Source organism: Oncorhynchus mykiss, chromosome 16 (genome assembly GCF_013265735.2).
Source record: "Oncorhynchus mykiss isolate Arlee chromosome 16, USDA_OmykA_1.1, whole genome shotgun sequence".
In the NCBI taxonomy this organism is placed as follows: domain Eukaryota; kingdom Metazoa; phylum Chordata; class Actinopteri; order Salmoniformes; family Salmonidae; genus Oncorhynchus; species Oncorhynchus mykiss.
Window position 1 is genome coordinate 76785289 of NC_048580.1, and position 10429 is coordinate 76795717.

Sequence of the window (10429 nt, forward strand, 5' to 3'; positions counted from 1 at the left end):
AGTAGAATACAGTACAGAACAGTAGAATATAGTACAGAACAGTAGAATACAGAACAGTACAGAACAGTAGAATACAGAACAGTACAGAACAGTAGAATACAGTACAGAACAGCAGAATACAGTACAGAACAGTAGAATACAGAACAGAACAGTAGAATACAGAACAGAACAGTAGAGTACAGAACTGTAGAATACAGAACAGAACAGTAGAATGCAGAACAGAACAGTAGAATACAGTACAGTAGAGTACAGAACAATAGAATACAGTACAGAACAGTAGAATACAGTAGGGTACAGAACAGTAGAATACAGTACAGAACAGCAGAATACAGTACAGTAGAATACAGTAGAGTACAGAACAGTAGAATACAGTACAGAACAGTAGAATACAGAACAGTACAGAACAGTAGAATACAGTAGAATACAGTACAGAACAGAACAGTAGAGTACAGTACAGAACAGTAGAATACAGTAGAATGCAGTACAGAACAGTAGAATACAGAACAGTACAGAACAGTAGAATACAGTAGAATACAGTAGAATACAGTACAGAACGGAACAGTAGAGTACAGTACAGAACAGTAGAATACAGTACAGAACAGTAGAATGCAGAACAGAACAGTAGAGTACAGAACAGAACAGTAGAATGCAGAACAGAACAGTAGAGAACAGTAGAATACAGTACAGTACAGTAGAATACAGTACAGTACAGAACAGTAAAATACAGTAGAATATAGTACAGTACAGAACAGTAGAATACAGAACAGTACAGAACAGTAGAATACAGTACAGTACAGAACAGTAGAATACAGAACAGTACAGAACAGTAGAATACAGTACAGTACAGAACAGTAGAATACAGTACAGTGCAGAACAGTAGAGTACAGAACAGCAGAATACAGAACAGTACAGAACAGTAGAATACAGTACAGAACAGTAGAATACAGAACAGTACAGAACAGTAGAATACAGAACAGTACAGAACAGTAGAATACAGAACAGTACAGAACAGTAGAATACAGTACAGAACAGTAGAATACAGAACAGTAGAATACAGAACAGTACAGAACAGTAGAATACAGAACAGAACAGTAGAGTACAGAACAGTAGAATACAGAACAGTACAGAACAGTAGAATACAGAACAGTACAGAACAGTAGCATACAGTACAGTACAGAACAGTAGAATACAGAACAGTACAGAACAGTAGAATACAGTACAGTACAGAACAGTAGAATACAGTACAGTACAGAACAGTAGAATACAGTACAGTACAGAACAGTAGAATACAGTACAGTACAGAACAGTAGAATACAGAACAGTACAGAACAGTAGAATACAGTACAGTACAGAACAGTAGAATACAGTACAGTACAGAACAGTAGAATACAGAACAGTAGAATACAGAACAGTACAGAACAGTAGAATACAAAACAGTAGAATACAGAACAGTACATAACAGTAGAATACAGTACAGAACAGTAGAATATAGTACAGAACAGTAGAATACAGAACAGTACAGAACAGTAGAATACAGAACAGTACAGAACAGTGGAATACAGTACAGAACAGCAGAATACAGTACAGAACAGTAGAATACAGAACAGAACAGTAGAATACAGAACAGAACAGTAGAGTACAGAACTGTAGAATACAGAACAGAACAGTAGAATGCAGAACAGAACAGTAGAATACAGTACAGTAGAGTACAGAACAATAGAATACAGTACAGAACAGTAGAATACAGTAGGGTACAGAACAGTAGAATACAGTACAGAACAGCAGAATACAGTACAGTAGAATACAGTAGAGTACAGAACAGTAGAATACAGTACAGAACAGTAGAATACAGAACAGTACAGAACAGTAGAATACAGTAGAATACAGTACAGAACAGAACAGTAGAGTACAGTACAGAACAGTAGAATACAGTAGAATACAGTACAGAACAGTAGAATACAGAACAGTACAGAACAGTAGAATACAGTAGAATACAGTAGAATACAGTACAGAACGGAACAGTAGAGTACAGTACAGAACAGTAGAATACAGTACAGAACAGTAGAATGCAGAACAGAACAGTAGAGTACAGAACAGAACAGTAGAATGCAGAACAGAACAGTAGAGAACAGTAGAATACAGTACAGTACAGTAGAATACAGTACAGTACAGAACAGTAGAATACAGTAGAATATAGTACAGTACAGAACAGTAGAATACAGAACAGTACAGAACAGTAGAATACAGTACAGTACAGAACAGTAGAATACAGAACAGTACAGAACAGTAGAATACAGTACAGTACAGAACAGTAGAATACAGTACAGTGCAGAACAGTAGAGTACAGAACAGCAGAATACAGAACAGTACAGAACAGTAGAATACAGTACAGAACAGTAGAATACAGAACAGTACAGAACAGTAGAATACAGAACAGTACAGAACAGTAGAATACAGAACAGTACAGAACAGTAGAATACAGTACAGAACAGTAGAATACAGAACAGTAGAATACAGAACAGTACAGAACAGTATAATACAGAACAGAACAGTAGAGTACAGAACAGTAGAATACAGAACAGTACAGAACAGTAGAATACAGAACAGTACAGAACAGTAGAATAAAGTACAGTACAGAACAGTAGAATACAGAACAGTACAGAACAGTAGAATACAGTACAGTACAGAACAGTAGAATACAGTACAGTACAGAACAGTAGAATACAGTACAGTACAGAACAGTAGAATACAGTACAGTACAGAACAGTAGAATACAGAACAGTACAGAACAGTAGAATACAGTACAGTACAGAACAGTAGAATACAGTACAGTACAGAACAGTAGAGTACAGAACAGCAGAATACAGAACAGTACAGAACAGTAGAATACAGTACAGAACAGTAGAATACAGTACAGAACAGTAGAATACAGAACAGTACAGAACAGTAGAATACAGAACAGTACAGAACAGTAGAATACAGTACAGAACAGTAGAATACAGAACAGTAGAATACAGAACAGTACAGAACAGTAGAATACAAAACAGTAGAATACAGAACAGTACATAACAGTAGAATACAGTACAGAACAGTAGAATACACTACATAACAGTAGAATACAGAACAGTACAGAACAGTAGAATACAGAACAGTACAGAACAGTAGAATACAGTACAGAACAGCAGAATACATTACAGAACAGTAGAATACAGAACAGAACAGTAGAATACAGAACAGAACAGTAGAGTACAGAACTGTAGAATACAGAACAGAACAGTAGAATGCAGAACAGAACAGTAGAATACAGAACAGTACAGAACAGTAGAATACGGAACAGTACAGAACAGTAGAATACAGTACAGAACAGTAGAGTACAGAACAGAAGAGTAGAATACAGAACAGTACAGAACAGTAGAATACGGAACAGTACAGAACAGTAGAATACAGTACAGAACAGTAGAGTACAGAACAGAACAGTAGAATACAGAACAGTAGAATACAGTAGAATACAGAACAGAACAGTAGAATACAGAACAGAGCAGTAGAATACAGAACACTACAGAACACTAGAATACAGAACAGTACAGAACAGTAGAATACAGTACAGAACAGTAGAGTACAGAACAGTAGAATACAGTAGAATACAGAGCAGAACAGTAGAATACAGAACAGAGCAGTATAATACAGAACAGAACAGTAGAATACAGAACAGTACAGAACAGTAGAATACAGAACAGAATAGTAGAGTACAGAACAGTAGAATACAGAACAGTAGAACACAGAACAGTACAGAACAGTAGAATATAGAACAGAAGAGTAGAGTACAGAACAGTAGAATACAGAACAGTAGAATACAGAACAGTACAGAACAGTAGAATACAGAACAGAACAGTAGAATACAGAACAGTACAGAACAGTAGAATACAGAACAGTACAGAACAGTAGAATACAGAACAGTACAGAACAGTAGAATACAGAACAGTAGAATACAGAACAGAACAGAACAGTAGAGTACAGTACAGTACAGTAGAATACAGTAGAGTAGAGTACAGTACACTGCAGTAGAACACAGTACAGTACAGAACAGTAGAATACAGAACAATAAAGTAGAAACATAAAATACTTTACAGTAGAGTACAATAGAATACGGTAGAATACAGTACAGTACAGTAGAGAACAGTAGAGTACAGTACAGTACAGAACAGTAGAGTACAGTACAGTACAGAACAGTATAATACAGTACAGTACAGAACAGTAGAATACAGTACAGTACAGAACAGTCAAATACAGTACAGAACAGTCGAATACAGTACAGTACAGAACAGTAGAAAACAATACAGAACAGTAGAATACAGTACAGAACAGTCAAATACAGTACAGTACAGTAGAATATAGTAGAATACAGTACAGAACAATAGAATACAGTACAGTACAGTAGAATACAGTATAATACAGTACAGAACAGTTGAGTACAGGACAGTAGAATATAGTAGAATACAGTACAGAACAGAAGAGTACAGTACAGTACAGTAGAATACAGTACAGTACAGTAGAATACAGTAGAGTACAGTAGAATACAGTACAGTACAAAACAGTAGAGTACAGCATAATACAGTACAGTTCAGTAGAACACAGTACAGTACAGTAGAATACAGTACATTACAGAACAGTAGAATACAGTACATTACATTACAGTAGAATACAGTAAAGTAGAACACAGTACATTACAGAACAGTAGAATACAGTACAGTACAGTAGAATACAGTACATTACAGTACAGTAGAATACAGTACAGTAGAATACAGTACATTACAGAACAGTAGAATACAGTACAGTAGAATACAGTACATTACAGAACAGTAGAATACAGTACATGACAGTACAGTAGAATACAGTACATTACAGTACAGTAGAATACAGTACAGTAGAGTTCAGTAGAGTAGAGTTCAGTAGAGTAGAGTACAGTAGAGTTCAGTACAGTACAGTAGAATACAGTATATTACAGAACAGTAGAATACAGTACAGTACAGTTGTACTCAATTTGTTTGCTCTACTGTGTACTGTACTGTATTAAACTCTTGTGTGTATTATATTGTCTTAAATTCTACTGTACTGTACTGAACTCTACTGAACTCTACTGTACTGTACTCAACTGAACTCTACTCTACTGAACTCTAATGTACTGAACTCTACTCTACAGTATTGTACTCCACTGAACTCTACTCTACTCAACTTTACTCTACTGAACTTTACTTTACTCTACTGTAATCTACTGAACTCTACTCTACTGAACTTCACTCTACTGTAATCTACTGAACTCTACTGTACTGTACTGAACTTTACTGTACTCTACTGAACTTTACTTTACTCTACTGTAATCTACTGAACTCTACTGTACTGCACTTTACTGTACTCTACTGAACTTTACTTTACTCTACTGTAATCTACTGAACTCTACTGTACTGAACTTTACTGTACTCTACTGAACTTTACTTTACTCTACTGTAATCTACTGAACTCTACTGTACTGTACTGAACTTTACTGCACTCTACTGTACTCTACTGAACTCTACTGTGTACTGTACTGTATTAAACTCTACTGTACTCTCCTGTACTTTACTGTGCTGAACTCTACTCTCCTGAACTGTACTGTACTGTACTGAACTCTACCTTATTGTAATATACTGAACTCTACTCTACTGTACTCTACTGTACTGTACTGAAATCTACTCTACTGTACTCTACTGAACTCTACTGAAATCTAATCTATTGTACTCTACTGAACTCCACTCTACTGAACTATACTCTACTGAACTCTACTCTACTGTACTATACTGAACTCTACTCTACTGAACTCTACTCTACTGTACTCTACTCTACTGTACTGAACTCTACTGAACTCTACTCTACTGTACTCTACTGAACTCTACTCTACTGAACTCTACTCTACTGTACTGAACTGTACTGAACTCTACTCTACTGTACACTACTGAACTCTACTGAACTCTGCTGTACTGTACTGAACTCTACTCTTCTGAACTCTACTCTACTGAACTCTACTGAACTCTACTCTACTGAACTCTTCTTGAACTCTACTGTACTGTTCTCTACTGAACTCTACTCTACTGAACTCTACTGTACAGTGCTGTACTGTATTGAACTCTACTCTACTGAACTCTACTGTGTACTCTACTGTATTAAACTCTACTCCACTGCAATGTACTATACTCTACTGTACTGAACTCTGCGGTGTACTCTACTGTATAAGCTCTACTATACTGTACTGAACTCTACTGAACTCTACTCTACTGAACTCTACTGTATTCTACTGAACTCTACTGTACTCTACTGAACTCTACTGAACTCTACTGTACTCTACTCTACTGTACTCTACTCTAGTGAACTCGACAGTGTACTCTACTGTATTAAACTCTACTGTACTGTACTAAACTCTACTCCACTGTAATGTACTATACTATACTCTACTGTACTGTACTGAACTCTGCGGTGTACTCTACTGTATTACACTTACAATTATACTGTAGTCTACTGTATTAAGCTCTACTGTACTGTACTGTACTGTACTCTACTGTACTGAACTCCACTGTACTGTACTGAACTCTACTGTACTGTACTGAACTCTACTGTACTGTAATGTACTGAACTCTACTGTACTGTATTAAACTCTACTGTACTCTACTCTACTGTACTGTACTCTACTCTACTGTACTGTACTCTACTCTACTGTACTGTACTGAACTCCACTGTACTGTACTGAACTCTACTGTACTGTACTGAACTCTACTGTACTGAACTCTACTGTACTGTACTGAACTCTACTGTACTGTAATGTACTGTACTGAACTCTACTGTACTGTATTAAACTCTACTGTACTGTACTCTACTGTGTACTCTACTGTATTAAACTCTACTGTACTGTACTCTACTGTGTACTCTACTGTATTAAACTCTACTGTACTGTTTTCTACTGTGTACTCTACTGTATTAAACTCTACTGTACTGAACTCTACTGTACTGTACTGTAATGAACTCTACTCTACTGTATTGTACTGAACTCTACTGTACTGTACTGTAATGAACTCTACTCTACTGTATTGTACTATACTATACTGTCCAAACTTGTGAACCCAACTGTGGTTTGTGACTACTATGATTGCCCATTGTAGAAAATTAATTTGCAGAAATTCCGTTACAAATGTTTGGGGAAATTCCATTACCGATTTGGTAACGGAATTTCAAGTTTTAATCACTTGATAATTCATAAACAACATGTATATCAGTAAAATAACTATAACAAATTGATAGGTCTACCTGTACTTGATCTGCGGACTGTCATTATGCTCCTCCTCATGAGGGAGAGAAATTAGACAATATTGTGGATGTGGTAACAGAATTACAAGATACAAGGCAATATTTCTTAAACTTACAGAAGGAAGGAAAATGTCTCCAAAACTAAATATACAGTAAGTGTTGATATTCATTTACCTCTCTCTCTCTACTGCACCGGGTGTCTCTACCTCTCTCTCTCTACCGCACCTGCTGTCTCTACCTCTCTCTCTACCGCACCTGCTGTCTCTACCTCTCTCTCTCTACCTCACCGGCTGTCTCTACCTCTCTCTCTCTACCTCACCGGCTGTCTCTACCTCTCTCTCTCTACCGCACCGGCTGTCTCTACCTCTCTCTCTCTACTGCACCGGGTGTCTCTACCTCTCTAGCTCTCTACCGCACCGGCGGTCTCTACCTCTCTCTCTCTACCGCACCAGCTGTCTCTACCTCTCTCTCTCTACTGCACCGGCTGTCTCTAGCTCTCTACCGCACCGGCGGTCTCTACCTCTCTCTCTCTACCGCACCGGGTGTCTCTACCTCTCTCTCTCTACTGCACCTTCTGTCGCTACCGCTCTCTCTCTACCGCACCTGCTGTCTCTACCTCTCTCTCTCTCTCTACCTCACCGGCTGTCTCTACCTCTCTCTCTCTACCGCACCTGCTGTCTCTACCTCTCTCTCTCTCTCTACCTCACCGGCTGTCTCTACCTCTCTCTCTCTACTGCACCTGCTGTCTCTACCTCTCTCTCTCTACCTCACCGGCTGTCTCTACCTCTCTCTCTCTACTGCACCGGCTGTCTCTACCTCTCTCTCTCTACCGCACCGGGTGTCTCTACCTCTCTCTCTCTACTGCACCTGCTGTCTCTACTTCTGAATGCTCAGCTATGAAAAGCCAATTGACATTTTCTCCTGAGGTGCTGACCTGTTGCACCCTCTGCAACCACTGTGATTATTATAATTTGACCCTGCTGGTCATTTATGAACATTTGAACATCTTGGCCATGTTCTGTTATAATCTCCACCTGACACAGCCAGAAGAGGTCTGGCCACCCCTCATAGCCTGGTTCCTCTCTAGGTTTCTTCCTAGGTTTTGGCCTTTTCTAGGGAGTTTTTCCTAGCCACCGTGCTTCTACACCTGCATTGCTTGCTGTTTGGGGTTTTAGGCTGGGTTTCTGTACAGCACTTTGAGATATCAGCTGATGTACGAAGGGCTTTAATAAATACATTGTATTGATTGCTGTATTTATAACACCTTGTAAGAGTGTTTCTGAGAGAGCTTTTCTAAGACCCTGTTTTCATCTGTTTGACCAGAAATCAAAGTCTTTGTTTATTCCTCATTATAGGATGTATATATAGCTTCATTTCATTTTTGGGGGGCTCTTAGCTTTCATTTGATCCCCAATTTGACACGGCCGCCGTGTTGGTGCTCGTGGGCCCTGATTGGTGCTCGTAGGCCCTGTTGGCCCTGTTGGTGCTGATGGGCCCTGTTGGTGCTGATGGGCCCTGTTGGTGCTCATGGGCCCTGTTGGCCCTGTTGGTGCTGATGGGCCCTGTTGGTGCTGATGGGCCCTGTTGGTGCTGATGGGTCCTGTTGGCCCTGTTGGTGCTGATGGGCCCTGTTGGTGCTGATGGGCCCTGTTGGTGCTCATGGGCCCTGTTGGTGCTCATGGGCCCTGTTGGCCCTGTTGGTGCTGATGGGCCCTGTTGGTGCTCTTGGGCCCTGTTGGTGCTCATGGGCCCTGTTGGCCCTGTTGGTGCTGATGGGCCCTGTTGGTGCTGTGACGACCCTCCCACTCTGTCTGCCGTATTCTTTCTCTTTGCTCTTGTTTTCCTTATTAGGATGATGGTGGGCGGAGCCGGGAGGGTCGTCAGCGAAATGGGACACGCCTGGACTCAGGTGTGTCCCAGGATAAATACACCTCTTCCCCATTCATTGAGGAGACTCTCCATGCAGACAGACACACTGTTGGATTTTGGTTGTCGCATTTTTGTGGCCATTTTGTTTGTTTGTTTGTTTGTTTGTTTGTTTGTTTGGGCACCTTTCAACACCCCTCATTATCACTATGCAGGCAACCACTCACTTACACTACTGACTACACACACCATTGTTTATTGTATATAGGTTACTTCAGTTCTTGAATATCTTTTTGATATTCCTTATCTCTATGTTGTCTCCTTTTTGTTACGAGCTTCGAGCCGGTTCATGACAGTGCTCATGGGCCCTGTTGGTGCTCATGGGCTCTGTTGGTGCTCATGGGCCCTGTTGGTGCTCGTGGGCCCTGTTGGTGCTCATGGGCCCTGTTGGTGCTTGTGGGCACTTTTACATGGACATTACTATTAGCATTATTTAGAGACCGTCTCCTCCCCGTAGTTGGTCTTTGTTGCATTTAGGGGCCCTCCCCTGTAATTCGTACTCTGGAACAATCTCCATCTCATGTTTCTGGTGGAGTACTAGTGTCTAGTATAAACACTTGTTCATATGTAAAAACCAATCTGTTGCTCTTCTTATATCCAGTGACATACTACTTAGAATGAAGCAATATATTTAAGAATACATTACAGAATGGAAGAGGTCTTCTAGAATACATTATAGAATGGAAGAGGTGTTCTAGAATACATTATAGAACAGAAGAGGTGTTCTAGAATACATTATAGAACAGAAGAGGTGTTCTAGAATACATTATAGAACAGAAGAGGTATTCTAGAATACATTATAGAATGGAAGAGGTGTTCTAGTGTGGATATTGGAACATCTTTAGATCCAAACCCCACCCACCCACCTTATAGGCCCTTCCCTGGCCTGGAGGATGGGGATTGGCTAGAATGGACTGCTCCCATCTGTCCCTCTCTCTCCTCCTGCTCACAGATTGGCTGGCCAGGGGAGTGGGTGGGCGGGGAGGGAGGAGGGTAGGAAGGAGGGGGGATGGTGAGGTGGGGGAGGGAGGGGAGAGGGGGTCTGGGGGAGGTGGGGAGGGGCGGGGGGGAAGAGGTAGAGGTGAGGGAGGAGGAGGTGGGGGAGAGATGAGAGGAGCGGGAGCGTGAGGAGGGGGAGGTGTGTGTGCTGCGGGGGGGTTCGGGTGGCGGG